At 37.5% G+C, this 16,330-nt stretch overlaps 1 protein-coding gene across 1 annotated transcript in view; it reads left to right on the forward strand.

Annotated features, from left to right (window-relative positions):
- Window positions 1-16,330, forward strand: part of LOC127425007 (CYFIP-related Rac1 interactor A-like) — a 59,451-nt gene that overhangs the window by 3,374 nt on the left and 39,747 nt on the right. The gene's annotated exons all lie outside the window — the stretch shown is intronic.

The following is a 16,330-nucleotide window of genomic DNA, read 5'->3' on the forward strand; positions in this document are numbered from 1 at the left end:
GCACAGGCTTTTCCTTCCAAAACATCATGTAAATCATGTTAAAGACCCCATGAAATGGCTTGACGAGCACAATTTTCTTTCTTGTTTTGACATATTTTTCCTATTAAAACAATTGGGGTGGGACATACAGGTGCATCTCAATAAATTAGAATGTCGTGGAAAAGTGCATTTATTTCAGTAATTCAACTCAAATTGTGAAACTCGTGTATTAAATAAATTCAATGCACACAGACTGAAGTAGTTTAAGTCTTTGGTTCTTTTAATTGTGATGATTTTGGCTCACATTTAACAAAAACCCACCAATTCACTATCTCAAAAAATTAGAATACATCATAAGACCAATTAAAAAAACATTTTTAGTGAATTGTTGGCTTTCTGGAAAGTATGTTCATTTACTGTATATGTACTCAATACATGGTAGGGGCTCCTTTTGCTTTAATTACTGCCTCAATTCGGCATGGCATGGAGGTGATCAGTTTGTGGCACTGCTGAGGTGGTATGGAAGCCCAGGTTTCTTTGACAGTGGCCTTCAGCTCATCTGCCTTTTTTGGTCTCTTGTTTCTCATTTTCCTCTTGACAATACCCCATAGATTCTCTATGGGGTTCAGGTCTGGTGAGTTTGCTGGCCAGTCAAGCACACCAACACCATGGTCATTTAACCAACTTTTGGTGCTTTTGGCAGTGTGGGCAGGTGCCAAATCCTGCTGGAAAATGAAATCAGCATCTTTAAAAAGCTGGTCAGCAGAAGGAAGCATTAAGTGCTCTAAAATTTCTTGGTAAACGGGTGCAGTGACTTTGGTTTTCAAAAAACACAATGGACCAACACCAGCAGATGACATTGCACCCCAAATCATCACAGACTGTGGAAACTTAACACTGGACTTCAAGCAACTTGGGCTATGAGCTTCTCCACCCTTCCTCCAGACTCTAGGACCTTGGTTTCCAAATGAAATACAAAACTTGCTCTCATCTGAAAAGAGGACTTTGGAACACTGGGCAACAGTCCAGTTCTTCTTCTCCTTAGCCCAGGTAAGACGCCTCTGACGTTGTCTGTGGTTCAGGAGTGGCTTAACAAGAGGAATACGACAACTGTAGCCAAATTCCTTGACACGTCTGTGTATGGTGGCTCTTGATGCCTTGACCCCAGCCTCAGTCCATTCCTTGTGAAGTTCACCCAAATTCTTGAATCGATTTTGCTGGACAATCATAAGGCTGCGGTTCTCTCGGTTGGTTGTGCATCTTTTTCTTCAACACTTTTTCCTTCCACTCAACTTTCTGTTAACATGCTTGGATACAGCACTCTGTGAACAGCCAGCTTCTTTGGCAATGAATGTTTGTGGCTTACCCTCCTTGTGAAGGGTGTCAGTGATTGTCTTCTGGACAACTGTCAGATCAGCAGTCTTCCCCATGATTTTGTAGCCTAGTGAACCAAACTGAGAGACCATTTTGAAGGCTCAGGAAACCTTTGCATGTGTTTTGAGTTGATTAGCTGATTGGCATGTCAAAATATTCTAATTTTTTGAGATAGTGAATTGGTGGGTTTTTGTTAAATGTGAGCCAAAATCATCACAATTAAAAGAACCAAAGACTTAAACTACTTCAGTCTGTGTGCATTGAATTTATTTAATACACGAGTTTCACAATTTGAGTTGAATTACTGAAATAAATGCACTTTTCCACGACATTCTAATTTATTGAGATGCACCTGTATAAAAGTTCTTGTTCTTTTCTTTTTTACAGCCACTAGCTTTTAGTCTAGCACAACTAACAACCCAAGATTTTCTACGTTTTAATGCTAGTTGGACTAGCAGGTGGTATTTATAATTAAGGGGGAGGTTTATTTTCATTCTAGAGAGCATTTTTTTTGGACCAAAATGTGTGTACATTCTGGCAGATAAGATCATCAAGCATCTTGGTCCATTTTACAGGAATAGAAAGACTCAGTAACACTTTCTATAAAGTCCATATTATCATTTTAAAGTTTACATCTGCTAAAAGTTTGACAACATTTAGGAGTACGCTAGCATATAGGTGCCCTCAAAGCTAACAGACATGTATTTAAAGCCACAAAATTCCAATTACTAATGGCGTCTTTAAACATCGTGTGAGAATGCTGGATTCAAGTATAGTAATGCTTTGTCATATCCTGAACTCCCCCATATCGATGCTGCAGTGGAGGCTGTAATGTGTGAGTGTCTGTCATTTTTTATCTGTGAGTGTGTGGCATCAGAGAGCAGATTCTGACAGTATACAGGTGTTACACTGAGGGCAGCCTCATTATCCTCTCTAATGTGTGTTATCTCAGCAGTTTCACGTGGGAAAATGTAGATCTGATTTGAGATGGCCAATCTGAACTGTCACAGCAAAATGAACTTGAATGGCACGCAGCCATTTGTTTACCTGTGAAGGTATGAGACACGAATGCACATGCAGTTGTTTGCAATTCTATTGACACACTCTCTTAAATATGTGCCAAGGATCAGCCTAATTATAATAACATAATAGGACAAAATTGTCATTTGAAAATATAATGTGTGTATGTTGGTTAAAAATGTCTTTGGGCACAGCTGGCACATTTTAACACACTCGGTACACTCTATGCATTTGGTAAACCCATGTCCTCATTTACCCAACCACAATATTTAACACAATAACCTCTAGTCATACTTTGGACTCAATGGACTCAATATCTGTAAATGTATTGTGTTGATTTTGTGGATTCTAATTTTACCAACAAAGAGTGAATAGCTTTAAATAAAAATTTTGAAGTGTGAAAAAGTGTGACTATGAATGTATTAGCGAACTAAAGTTTAATTTTTTTTCAAAGAAAATGTGAGTGGTGCTCGAGTATTGTGGGTGGTTACCAGGCAGGGTGTTGCTATGCAGTTGCTAGGGTGTTCTAAATGGTTGCTTAGTGGGCCAAGTCAAAGTCCCTTTCAAGGCAAGTCAGTCTACTCTGCGACCATCTTTGGAACGCTCCTGGGCAGCTGTTTCTATGGATACCAGCTAATGCGCATTTGCATTCTCGAGTTGATTGACAGGTGATATCTGTATCTTAAAGGTGATTGGCTCATTTACCTGTGAGGCAGGACTTCCTTTTCTATATCTGCTGGGTGTTGGAAATTCCAATTTCTCCCATTCATCTTAAAAGATGTGGTCTGTCTCTGCCAAATAGAAATTAAAAAAAAAGTGGATGTTCTTTTTTACTTTACAAGGCACATAAACAAGTGGCCGAAACAACTGAAAAACAATGCTGAGCTAAAACATGTTCGGTGTGAATGGCCCCTTATGGCCAACTCGTAATACTGTATGTACAATCATAATAGCAGAGACTATTTACCACAAGACGGAGCACTTACAGTTAACTTAAAACTTAAAGTTTGCATACCCTGGCAGAAATTGTGAAATTTTGTCATTGATTTTGAAAATATGACTGATCATGCAAAAAACAACAACTGTCTTTTATTTAAGGATAGTGATCATATGAAGCCATTTATTATCACATAGTTGTTTGGCTCCTTTTTAAATCATAATGATAACATTAATCACCCAAATGGCCCTGATCAAAAGTTTACATACCCTTGAATGTTTGGCCTTGTTACAGTCACACAAGGTGACACACACAGGTTTAAATGGCAATTAAAGGTTAATTTCCCACACCTGTGGCTTTTAAAATTGCAATTAGTGTCTGTGTATAAATAGTCAATGAGTTTGTTAGCTCTCACGTGGATGCACTGAGCAGGCTAGATACTAGAAAGACCTGCATAACAAGGTAATGGAATTTTAGAAATATGGAAAAGGTTATAAAAAGATATCCAAAGCCTTGAAAATGCCAGTCAGTACTGTTCAATCACTTAAGAAGTGGAAAATTTAGGGATCTCTTGATACCAAGCCAAGGTCAGGTAGACCAAGAAAGATTTCAGCCACAACTGCCAGAAAAATTGTTCGGGATGCAAAGAAAAACCCACAGGTAACCTCAGGAGAAATACAGGCTGTTCTGGAAAAAGACGGTGTGGTTGTTTCAAGGAGCACGAATGAAGTTGAAATAATGCTGACTGATGGCTTCAACAGAAGCATATACCATGATTAACAACCTTGGAGTTCACGGTAGGTCTGTCTTTAAAGGTTTATACGTTTTTGTTAAAAATATAGTAGTATATTGAAAAAAATTATGGGATTTTTACTTCCAGAACCTGACTGGAACGCCCAATATGGCGGATGTAGAAAAGGAGTATTACAGGTAGGCCTGTCGCGATTATTAAATAACCGTCTGATCGTGGTTATTTGATCTAACCGCTGCAATTATCGGGCATTAAAATTCCAATCAATTTTAATCTAATATACTGTATAAATGCCATGCACAGTGCATTTGTGTGTCATTCAGTTGAACTCTGAGTCTGAGCATCACTGAGCCACACCGAGGAGGTCAACCAGACCCTGTACGGAAGAGCACATGAAGCGAACTGTCAGCAGAGGCTCACACCAAACTCCCGCAAAAATATAAACGAACAAGTATAAACTTTGACAGTGAACGCAAAGTGCTTCATTTTCACATTATACAACTGTGTAATAGCAAATGTTCCTAGTTCATATATGGTGTAGGGGTGGGCAATACCACTTATTTTCTTTTCGGCCAGTAAGTACTTTTAGGCCAGTATCGCCGATATCGATACCAATACAGATACCTCCAATAAATTTAATTTGGATATAATTAGTAACTTAAATTTTTTTTTTAGATATATTTATAGGTCTAAGCAGAAAATTATTAGGCTGCTTTGTTTACCTTTTAAAAATGAGTAAGTATAAGCAACATATAAACCCACAAATTAACCATAGATATTATTATATGGTTACTATTACTAAAACCAAGCTACAATATGGATACTACAGTAATGCTGTAGTAAAACCATGGTTAATTGTATCAAAACCTTGGTTACTGGCAAAGAAATAAAATAAAAATAAAACATGGTTACTACAGTCATGGTTACTATGGTTAATACAATATTACTACAGTAAATTCATGGGTAGTTTATTCAAGGGTATCATTTATTAACGAGGATTACAGATCATTATCAATGTTTTATCAACTCTGAATTTAAATAAACCTGTAGAAATCGTCACACAAGCCCATTATAATACATGTCAGGTCTAGGTTTGTCATTACTTAATGTGAATAACTCCAGATGCTGTTTTTCTGTCATTACCTCAGGAAAGCACTGCTCCCTCTTTGAACAAGCGCAATCATGACTGAAAGGGTGAGCGCTGTCTGACTGCTGGTGTATTTTAGCATTTCTGGCACATCAAGATGAGCGGAAAAAAAAATAGTTCCGGTGCCATGCAAAAATTCAATAATATAATTCTTTTTTTTTTCACTTCGAAGCTTATGAGATGCATTAATACTCATGTAATCTAAATAATAAGATCACTAGTTAAAAAATAAATAAAATCAGAATCGATATTTTTATGTGAGGATCGATATTCTTGATACCACATCAATATCGGAAGTATCCATACTTTAGTATCGATCCACCCATCCCTAATATGGTGTTAATGACATGCAGTGACAAAGAGATGACGACGCACACTTTATGTGGAGTGATAAAATAATGAAACGAAATCTCAAAGATTCTGCTACATGACAAATAAGGGCTTGTGGGTTTAATCAGAGCATTGAATTAACGTGTAAAAGTGAAGAAATTAGGAAATAAATATTTTACTATTGCATAATATAATAAAAATATAAATGTAAATATAAGATATAATATAAATACAAGTTGACCAAGAGAGACATATTTTAAGCATTTAGAAATATTTTTATATTTAAAACATTATTTTTCATGTCATTCATAAGTTTTAAAGCCTTGAAAGGAAATCATAGTTTATTCCTATTTTATTATTTTATTTATATATTTGAAGTTGAATATGTAAAAATGACTTCTTAAGCACACATGCAGAAAAAAAAAATATGGCAATTTATATGACACTTAATCGTGAAAGCCCTTAAGGAGACAATTAATCGCCACAGCCCTAAAACAGGCAATTAATCATCATAATCGTAATTTGACAATTAACCGTTAGCCAAATTTCATAATCGTGACAGACCTAATTACAGGTAAAAGAGCCAATCACCTTTGATACAGACATGGCCTGTCAGTCAACTCGAGAATGTGTATACGCATAACTATTATACAGGCAGGCTGGTATTTTTTTTTCCATAATCTGCTAAGAAGCACAATTTGATACCATCTATGATACCAATTATGATACCATTATGATACCATGTTCTTTGATCGCAATCTTGACCAACCGTTTCAGAAATTTCGGTCTTTCCCCATTCAAGTAGATAGTAGCTGTACTTTTATGCCGCTTGTATCCATAGAAAATAGTGCCCAGGAATGATCTCAAGATGACAGCCGAGTGGACTGACTTGCTTTAAAAAGGACTTTGGTTAACATCATGAGTTCTAAAAAAAATAACATTGTTAAGCTTGATTACAGCATAGAAAATTGGAACTTTAAAGTGTATAGTCATGATTAATCAATCAACCCCACTTTTATTCGTTCCTGTTTCCCATTTATTCATTTATGAGTTGTGTACTGTGTTCCTCTGCTGCTCTCATAGGGAACGTCAAGGCGCTGTCCTTTCAGAACCACTGATCCCCTCCCCACCTCTGCAAATTCTTCCGTTCACACTCTCCGTAGAGCTACGGTTCCCCTACCTGCTGCTGAGAGCTGGTATGGCCCCTTCTCCCACTCTTTCTCAATGCATTTTGCCCTTATAAGGAGAAAGTGAGAGCAGGGAGAGGGAGGAACAAGAGTGTAGCTGGACCAAACTATCTGTTCACATTTTCCAGGGGTGTTCAGAGGAGCTGTGTAAGAGTAGGAGGAGGTGGATGGGGCAAGTGATGGAAATGGTGTAAATTACGGCACCTTTTTGAGTGGCCCTGAATAAAAGGACAAAAATAGGTTTAGAAACAGGAAGGGAGAGAAAGGCTTGTGATTAATGAGCCAATGGATTTCTCTGTGGGATGACAGCATGTTACAGCTTGTTTCTGAAGGTTATTTGCAGAGAACACTGGCGTCAGTACTGTGCTAAGTATCATTCATTGAGTGGGATTTTATAAAGACTTTTCTTTGTCTTGCTCCGCTCCCCCACAAAAGTACAAACCAAATGCCATTGCAGGTGTCACAGATGAAATACATCACATAGGGACAGGTGTAGACTTAAAGGTATCACAAAAGCCCTTGCCTTGGATAAGACAGAAGAATCCATGGTCACAAAACCATACATAAAATCAAGCACACAGTCAGTAGGTTTGATTTTTAACTCTTCTCAGGTATATTGTGATCTCTTAACAATGCTGCTACAATGCTAACAATGACTTCACTTGCATTTAGCCATGCATATAAAGTATTAACTGAGCACTAGCGTCTTACAAGACTATTGTTCTTTTCCAACACCTAGTATATTTGCCTAGGCAATAAGTTAAGGCATCAAAAGGAAAGCTCCCAACGCAAAGGCTTCTCCAAAAGGAGGCAGCATAGTTATGCCTCATAAGTTACCTCTTTTTGGACAAATTTTAAGGCAGCATTGCAAGCAATCCCAGAATGAACTTAAAATATCTGTACTGTTCATTTGATACCGAAAAGTATAAATTAAAATAAGCTATGTCCCATATGATGCACTGTACACTATATACTTGCACTATACACTCGGCCATCTAGCGTATGAATGTTCGAAGTGTAGTATCGTCTCAAATGGAACACTAACAGTTTTTTACTGCATAGAAGCATTAATCATTTTTCAGCTGATGGAAGTGCCATTTTAAACGCACGCAATATGTTGCTGCTAGCTTTAGCCAACCTAAGTCCGCCACTTATATCTCAAGTAATGTACATATTTACACAAAGTGAGGTGATGGTAAATCATTCAACTCACATTTGCAAGATGCTGTCTTCACAGAAGTCTGGGTAATTGCCACATTTGCCATTATAACTATTGGTTATATTTATGTCAGACCAGCATTGCGGCCAGGTAAACCCGGCTCTTCTACTACATACAACAAGCTGCGACCGCTGAGTGCAAGATGTGTCTGACATTCTACACTTTTTTTTGGTTGAAGTAGTACATCATCTGGGTACAATAATAGATTCTCTGAAAATGCAACAAAAATTAGGGTGGCAATATTACTTGCACTACATAATGCTGTAGAAAAGTACATAAGTATGCGATTTGTGACACATCTATTAGTTATATATTTCAAAACAGGGCTATATGTTCTCTCTTCGTCTGACCAGTTCTTTCTTGGTCATTTCGCCGTTTGACTGGGAGCACGCGGAAAATCTATGGGGGCAATGCCTCCCTAGCCCTCCCACAGTCCTGGCCATGTATAACAATTTACCATTTTACCCAGTATTTGTGTGTGATATGTATATTTATGCTTATATTGTGTCGTTAGCTAAGCAACATGATAACTTCAAACTCTATTGAAATCAAGTGTGATTTGATTCTCGTGTGCTTCGCATTAGGAGCCATATTTATATGAAAATGTAATTGAAATGAGCGATTTCTGTCAATTATGAAAACAGAGCCCATAATGTTCTTATGGGCTGCTTTATTTTGATCTGCACCCGTAGGCAAATGATACATGGAATAGAACAATTGACCCAAATATAATGGTCATAGGATAAATTATGGACAGCTCAGCTTTGAACTGGATGGAAATAATTCTCTGCTGTAAATACTTCAGCAAATAGAGGTTGGACTTTCCTATTTTCTGCTGTCTTGGACTTCCTCAAGCTAACCTAAAAAGCTATGGAGCTTTTGTCACAGAAGAACTTCCTTCCTAAATTACTCTTAGCAGCCCCAAAATTAGCAAAGCCACGTTATTGTTTTAGGATTAAATGATACAATGGTAAATCTGTATTATCCACCTACAGATGTTAAATCTAAGGTTTTTGTAGCTTTTAGTATGTTTATTAGTTTTTAGGCTGTCTATATGCTAGAGTACTCCTAAAAGTTGACAATTACCTTTTTGCAGATATACGCAATTTTCAGAGAAAACGAATCAAAAATATTGATGACTCATCTTGCACTCAAGGGCGTATACAACTTTTCATCTAATAAAATGCATGAGAATGTCCCTTGCCCTAACATCACCTGCCTCTGATTAGCAAGAGCAAGTAGAAAATCTTGGTAAATGGCTGTAAAGTAAACTAAAGCCTATTGGCTATTTAAAACAAGGGACAATTCCTTCAATATGCCCCTCCCAAACTTCCCATTTCAATTGGAAATACATTCATACAGAAAAGAAAACTACACTCAACAAGCGATATAAGGTCTTTGTCAATTTTTGGTCTTTGCCTTTTACTTCTACTTAACAATTAGCATTAAGAATTCAAGGCTATTAATGGCATCAATTTTGGCATGATGGGGTCTGTCTGTAATGTTTGGTGTTGAAGGGATAAAAGCCAGAGCAATCAGCCTCCCATGATTTCACTCAAAAGGTCAACCCCTACAAAATGCTAATTTAAGTGAGTCATCACATCCATTTACAGACCTGACTGCATTACAGTCTGACGTATGTACACGCTCCAGGTTGCACCTCCGCATTCATTACTAACCTCAAATTAAAAGCACAGATTTATTCTCAAACTGTCAGGCATAAAAAGGATTCCACTCCAAACTAATTTCTCAGTCATATGATAATCTTGTAACCTAGTTTCCTATTTATACTGTATAGCAACACCGGCATACACACTCACACATCCAATACAAATACATAAAATCAATGCAATTCCATATCACCAGCGAGAGAGATAAGAATACATCTGTTTGCTTGGATTCATGATGTCTAGAAGGGTTTAATAAACCAACACTAACTAGCACATTGGCAAACAGCCGTCTTCACTGGGCCAGTTTCACCCTCCACTGGAAGATTTAGGTCACTGGGCTAATATTCACATAATAAACAGAAGGGGAAGTAAAAAAAAGGAGGATACTGAATGGGAGGGTGTTGTAGGCAAAAGGCAGGTATTCAGATATGAATACATGATGCAATAGCATATATGTAGATTGTAATAAGCTCTCGACCTCTGAGGTTAAACTGATGACTGTAAATAGTTGAAAACAAGGTTGAATGTCATAATGTAATGTACCTGGGAGTTAATTAGTCAGCTGAAATTTTTTTAAATGACATCTTTTCACAAATTTCCATTGAACAAAACTCTGGATTGTGAAAATTAGATATGACCTGATGACCTACACAAAAGTACAACATATTGAACTGCTTGTATTTCCATCTAGCCTTGTTTTTATTCGTGTCACATGAAATACAGCATCAACTCAACTCATTTGGACAATCTAAAAGGTTAGCTTTTAAAGCTGAGGTGTGTCACATTTCATTGCTAAAATTCTTTTCTATCCTAGCTAAAAAGCGTCACCAAACAGAATAAAAAAAAAAAAAAAAAAAAAAAAAATTAAATAAAGATTCCAGAAAACTCCACCCATCTTCCATTGATTGTACAAACAGACAGATATTCCTATGAGGAAATTTAACAAAAAAAAAAAAATAATAATAATAATAATTACACACATCAGCTTTACTATGCAGAGTCAACCAAGTAAGCTATTTGTAGGTTGATCTCCCAAAAAGGCAAACTTTTGAGCATGCCAACCAGTCTGGCATAGCAACATTAGCTCAACCAATGGAATTAGTTCAGGATGAGGCTATTTGTTTGACCGACCAATGTCCGATGGAGTGTTTGGGAAACCTATTTGAAAACAATCATTATTTTTGCAATTCCATTTGGTGTTGCTAAGTGCAAAAATGAATCAATTCAGCTTTAAGCTAATGACAGACAATGTAGTAGTAAATAAAGCTGAAGTATGTAACCTTTTCTGTGTTAAAATACTTCTATCCCAAGTTATCATGCAGAGACAACTACAAGTAAGCCATTCATAGATTAATTTTCTCAAAAACTGTAAAACGCTGTGTCTCTGTGGTGCCTGGGTTTGTTTTGCGTGACCCACTTAGACCCGCCCCAACAACGTTACTCAACCAATGGTGTGCATTGGGGGCGAAACTGTCTGACTGTTTGAATAACAGCAGATGAGGGACATATTCGGAAAGCTCTTTTGAAAGCATTGATTGTTTTTCAATTCCATTGGCGCTAGCGTTTCAGAAATTACATACTTCAGCTTTAAACAGAAATTATCCCCAATGACTAGGTGTCACTAATAAATAGCCCATAGCTAGAGACTGATCAGGAGGCTTTTATTTGTTTGGATAACACTACATTATTATTATTTTTAAAGCCCGTTTCTTATTTCCTATTTGCCACAGGCAGTGTTATCTCACCTCCAAGAGTTAGAACATGTCATAAGAAAACATAAAAGAAAGGGAACAAAGATATGAGGCTATGTTTGCACTGTTCAGGAAATTGTCAGGACCAATCTCACCACTCATTTAATATCACAATAAGATTGTCCCTGACACCACTCCAGACCACCCCATCTCTGTTACCTGGCAATGTGCAGGACTGTTGATGACATCAGCAAGAGGAGGCTCTGTTGATTGGGCACTGCTGTGGCTGTCAGTCACACCACTTTTACTTTCATTTGTGGTGTTTGCGAAGACAAACTTCACTAATACTATTGCTCTTAAGGTTAGGGAGTTGAACAAACCCTTAACTTTGGCATTTAATTCTTTCTGCCTCTGCTGCAGACATGAATCATAACTCAAATTATGTGAAAAAAGTGTGCAATTATTTTCCTAAGCAATCAGACTTATGATTTTTGCGTGGCAGATGAAAAAAAAGAGCAAAAAATCCCATAGACTGACACTGAAGGAAGAACCCAACACATATATTTGGTCAGCCACCAAATCAGACAGAAGGAACTACAACAGACAGTCAGGACTGCTGAGAGGATTATTGATGCCCCCCTGTCCACCCTTCAAGACCTGTACGTCTCCAGAGTGAGGTAACTTGCCCTCTGGCCAGCGCTACAGAGCACTGAGTGCCAGGACATCCAGGCACAAGAACAGTTTTTACCCTCAGGCCATTTTTCACATGAACAATTAAACTGCCTCAGGACTCTCCCATAGTGCAATAATATAAATACATATCTCACGTACATATGTAAATTCACATATTTAATTCAATAACTGGACATACCCCTAACTTGCACATATATTACCTCTTGCACATGTACATATGCCATTCTGTTATATGTCCTATTATTTGTATGTCCATTTATACTCTTACCTTGTTTTATATTCTGTGTCTCAATGTAATGTTCTGTATGCACTTGTTTCTCTAATCACCAAAAATAATTCCTTGTGTACGTGAGAACACTTGGCAATAAAGCTCACTCTGATTCCGAAACGGTATCTAGGGACCAAAATATATTGACTTTTGACTCTACTTGAAATAACTCAGATTGTACTTTAACTAAATTATTAGTTTCTGTAGCATCTCTCATAACTCCAAAACACATCCATGTGCAGCATTGGGCCACATCAACACTAATACTTCTTCGTTTGAAAACACATTAAGCTCCGCTTACACCCCTTACAATGCTAGAATGCAGACGTTAGGAAACTAAAGCAGAGTTTTCAAACAAAAATTGATTAGTGTGGATGTTGCCTGATTGTTGATAGCAATAACATTTAAGTCTGTGCTTTCATACTGAATTTTCAACTTGTAATTACGAGTTTAATTATGAGGCAAACAACAAAGAATTCATGACGTGAACCAAAGTCCCTTTCATGGCAAGTCAGTTAAATTGGCAGCCATCTTTGAAATACTCCCAAGCAGCTATTTTCTATGTAAACAAGCATCATAAAAGTACAGCTCTTATCTACTTGAAAGGTAAAAGACCGAAATCTCCAAAACGGTTGGTCAAGATTATGATCGAAGAACATATTTCAAATCAGCAGTAAACTCTGACAACAATGGTATCAGAAGTTCAGCTCCGATCATGCTGAAAAACTTTTTCAGGCTGGTCCAGTTAATGCTCATGCACGTTCCTGAGTTGACTAACAGGTGATGTCTGTATCTAAAAGGTGATTGACTCTTTTACCTGTAAGGCAGGGCTTCCTTTTCTACATCTGTTGAGCCGTTAATAGCAGTGGTCCATCTCTGCTAAATACTGTGTGTGAACGCACCATATGCACCCTCCATGCAACCACCCAGAAAACATTAGCAACTGCAAAGCAACACCTTTACAACCACTCAAAACATGCCAGCAATCACACTGAAACTAGCTAAAAACATTCAGAACACCTTAGCAACACTATGTCAACAACCCACAATACTGTAGCATCATATCTGTAGTAAGTGTAAGAAAATGTAAAAGTTGCAAAAACTGATCTCTTTCCTCTTTTTAGAAGATCACCACAAAAATGTCTAGCCATTTGGTCATCAAAACAGCTAAACATACAAATACAGGCAAATCTTCCATATTAAGCATTAGACAACTCCTAAATCACTGTGAATTAAATTGAAATACTATTGAAAGCCCACAAAGAGAAGATAAAATCTAAATACAATATGCAGTCTAATTCACTAACAGACTGTGACAAGAGCACTGCACATTAACGCAGTAAGAATATGTGAGCAAGTATGAAAGTGAAACCACATTACACAGATCCTCTTATTGAAGAGAGTAGGTTAACAGGAAGGCTTATATCTATAATTAGATATACATTTGTCCGATTCCTTTTTAAACGCACTACCACAACACTTGTGAGTTCATATTGAAGCATGTCCAAAAGCATTCACACTGACACTTTTATTTGGTCTCTCTACCTCTTTACCTGTTTGTTTCTCACTTTCGACAAAACCTTCTCCAAAAAGTATGATTCACCCGCTGATGTCTCAAAACACTAAGCTGACTCCCTGCAGACCCAGAACATTTTGATGTAATCAAAATGAGTGAGTTACAGTGGAACTTTTTCGTCTGATACAAATGAAGGAATGACACTTAGAAAAGCATGGTACTTACCACTCACTAATAAAAAAAAGGTTACCTGTCCAAAAATAGTGACTAGTCTGCTTGTTAAGAGAACAAAAGACCCCTCCACACATATCACAGATTTGTCAGTGTCATTGAACCTTAATTTATGTTGCCATTGCTCATTTTTCCCCTTTATCCTAACAGGTATAACACTGCACTAGAGTAAAGTCATTGGTCACAAATCATGGGCTCAATTCCCAGAGAACATACTGATAAATGTAGCCTATTTCAAAGCACTATAAGTCACATTAGATAAAAGCATCTGCCAAATGAATAAATGCAAGTTTAAACTTGCGTAAAACCATTCAGTATACAGAATTCTGTTAGAATGTAAATACTACAGGATCCCCATCATGAAACAAATGCTTGCAATTGAAATTAAAGCAACACTGCAAATTCAAATGTCTGTTTGTTCTGCTCAATAAATTCAAAAGGAAGTCTATTTCCTCCTTTCATTATTCGACTGTCACAGAAACACAAACAGACGTGCTTATGAATGCACACATTTTAGAAATGCGTATGTATAATTTTATCCTTTAGCACTTTTCTGACACTACTCAAAGATTTTTACATTGGAAACGAGTGTATTCCAAGTAATGTACTTAAGGTAACTAATCTGATTACAAGAATTGGAAATGTAATGCATTACACTACTTTTTGCACCAAAAAAATTAGAGAACACCCAACACTGATCATCAATAATATTAAGAAGTCAGAATAAACAGTTATTTCATCAAGTAATATATTTAATCAGCCTAACTGCAGGATGTTGGCATAGCAACTACTGCATTCTGATGTGTTCACATGTGCAAATCTCTTATTTTACAACAGCTTTGAAAAAGTTTTTTTTAGTTTAGCCATATCACACGGACAATCACATGAGTGTAATGTTGCTTTTATATGAGAGTTCAATAAAAATGAAGTTGCTGTAGTATCAAGATGCAAATTACCAGGTACGGTGATGGCACCTGTCTGTAACGTAGCAAGGCAGGAACCAAAGAAGACGGTGATGTTAATATAGGTGAACCCAAGTGCAGCTTTATTTACAACAATAGCAAGTCAAAAACAAGAACTGAGCAAAGACTAGACTGGACTGGACTTCCGGATCTTTCCGGAAGATACCAAAGACTATACTAAACATGACAAGACTTGAACATTACAATAACCATACTCAACAAAGGGCAAAGGCAAACATGAGGGTTTAAATACAGAAGGACTAACAAGGTTAATAAAACTAGAAACAAGACACAGCTGGGGAACAATCAAGACAGGGAAGAAACAGGAACAGGAAACAGTGACAAGACAAGAACCCAAAAATAAACTTCAGAATTAAAGTCCAACATGACTAGTGCCACTACTGGCCGCTAAGAAGAACACATACGTTACACTGTCCACTTGTGATTGGATTGCCCGAAACGCATCTTTAATACCAGGCAATAAACAGGGCACACCACATATCAGGAGAGTGAGAGAGATGGTGTCGAAACTGATGCATTAGGTTAAATAGTTTTCTTGTTTCTTTTTTATCTGTCAAAATGACAGCATTTGGAATTATCCTTCAATGTTTAAAAAAATCTGTAAATGACGGAGAATTTTCAGTTAATGCAACCCCTGCTTGAAACACCGCTTTTCCAATCAAATTAGTGGACCAGAACTAACAGTTGTCTAATTTTACATCCAAGAACACAAGCCATCTTCATACCATTCCTGACTAACCTCAATGGAAAGTGACTACATCACTTCATCCAGTTGATCCAGTTGATCCATTGTCCATTGTTTTATGCTAGTCTACAGCATATGTCTTAGGCTAAATGTCTTAATGTATATGTTAGTGGTGGACTTGCTGCCAGCCAGGCATGATGAACTGTGGGACGACCACAAACAATAGGCATTCTGTTCATGTGCCACAGGCCACTTAGGCATGGCTCATTACACTAGCCCCATCGCCAAGGCGACCCGTCACCAGCCCTGGCCCTTCTTGGTGTGGGGGTCTATGTCTTCAAAAACCAACACATACACACCTGCTGTTTTGGCTTGAAGGAAAAGTGGTTAAATACCCCCACCCTAATACATACATTCAAACACACAACTACAAACTGTTCTCTCACATACTCACACACTCCTGCCCCTTGGTCATACCAGCAAGCATTGGAGATGTCCGTTGTTAGTTAGTGGGAGGGGGTGTGAAGGGGATAGGCTAGTGGAGGTCTTTGTGAGACAGAGAGCGAGAGAGATTGAGAAAAACACACACACACACAGAGAGAGAGAGAGAGAGAGAGAGAGAGAGAGAGAGAGAGAGAGAGAGATAGAG

This window comes from Myxocyprinus asiaticus, chromosome 34, assembly GCF_019703515.2.
Source record: "Myxocyprinus asiaticus isolate MX2 ecotype Aquarium Trade chromosome 34, UBuf_Myxa_2, whole genome shotgun sequence".
In the NCBI taxonomy this organism is placed as follows: Eukaryota; Metazoa; Chordata; class Actinopteri; order Cypriniformes; family Catostomidae; genus Myxocyprinus; species Myxocyprinus asiaticus.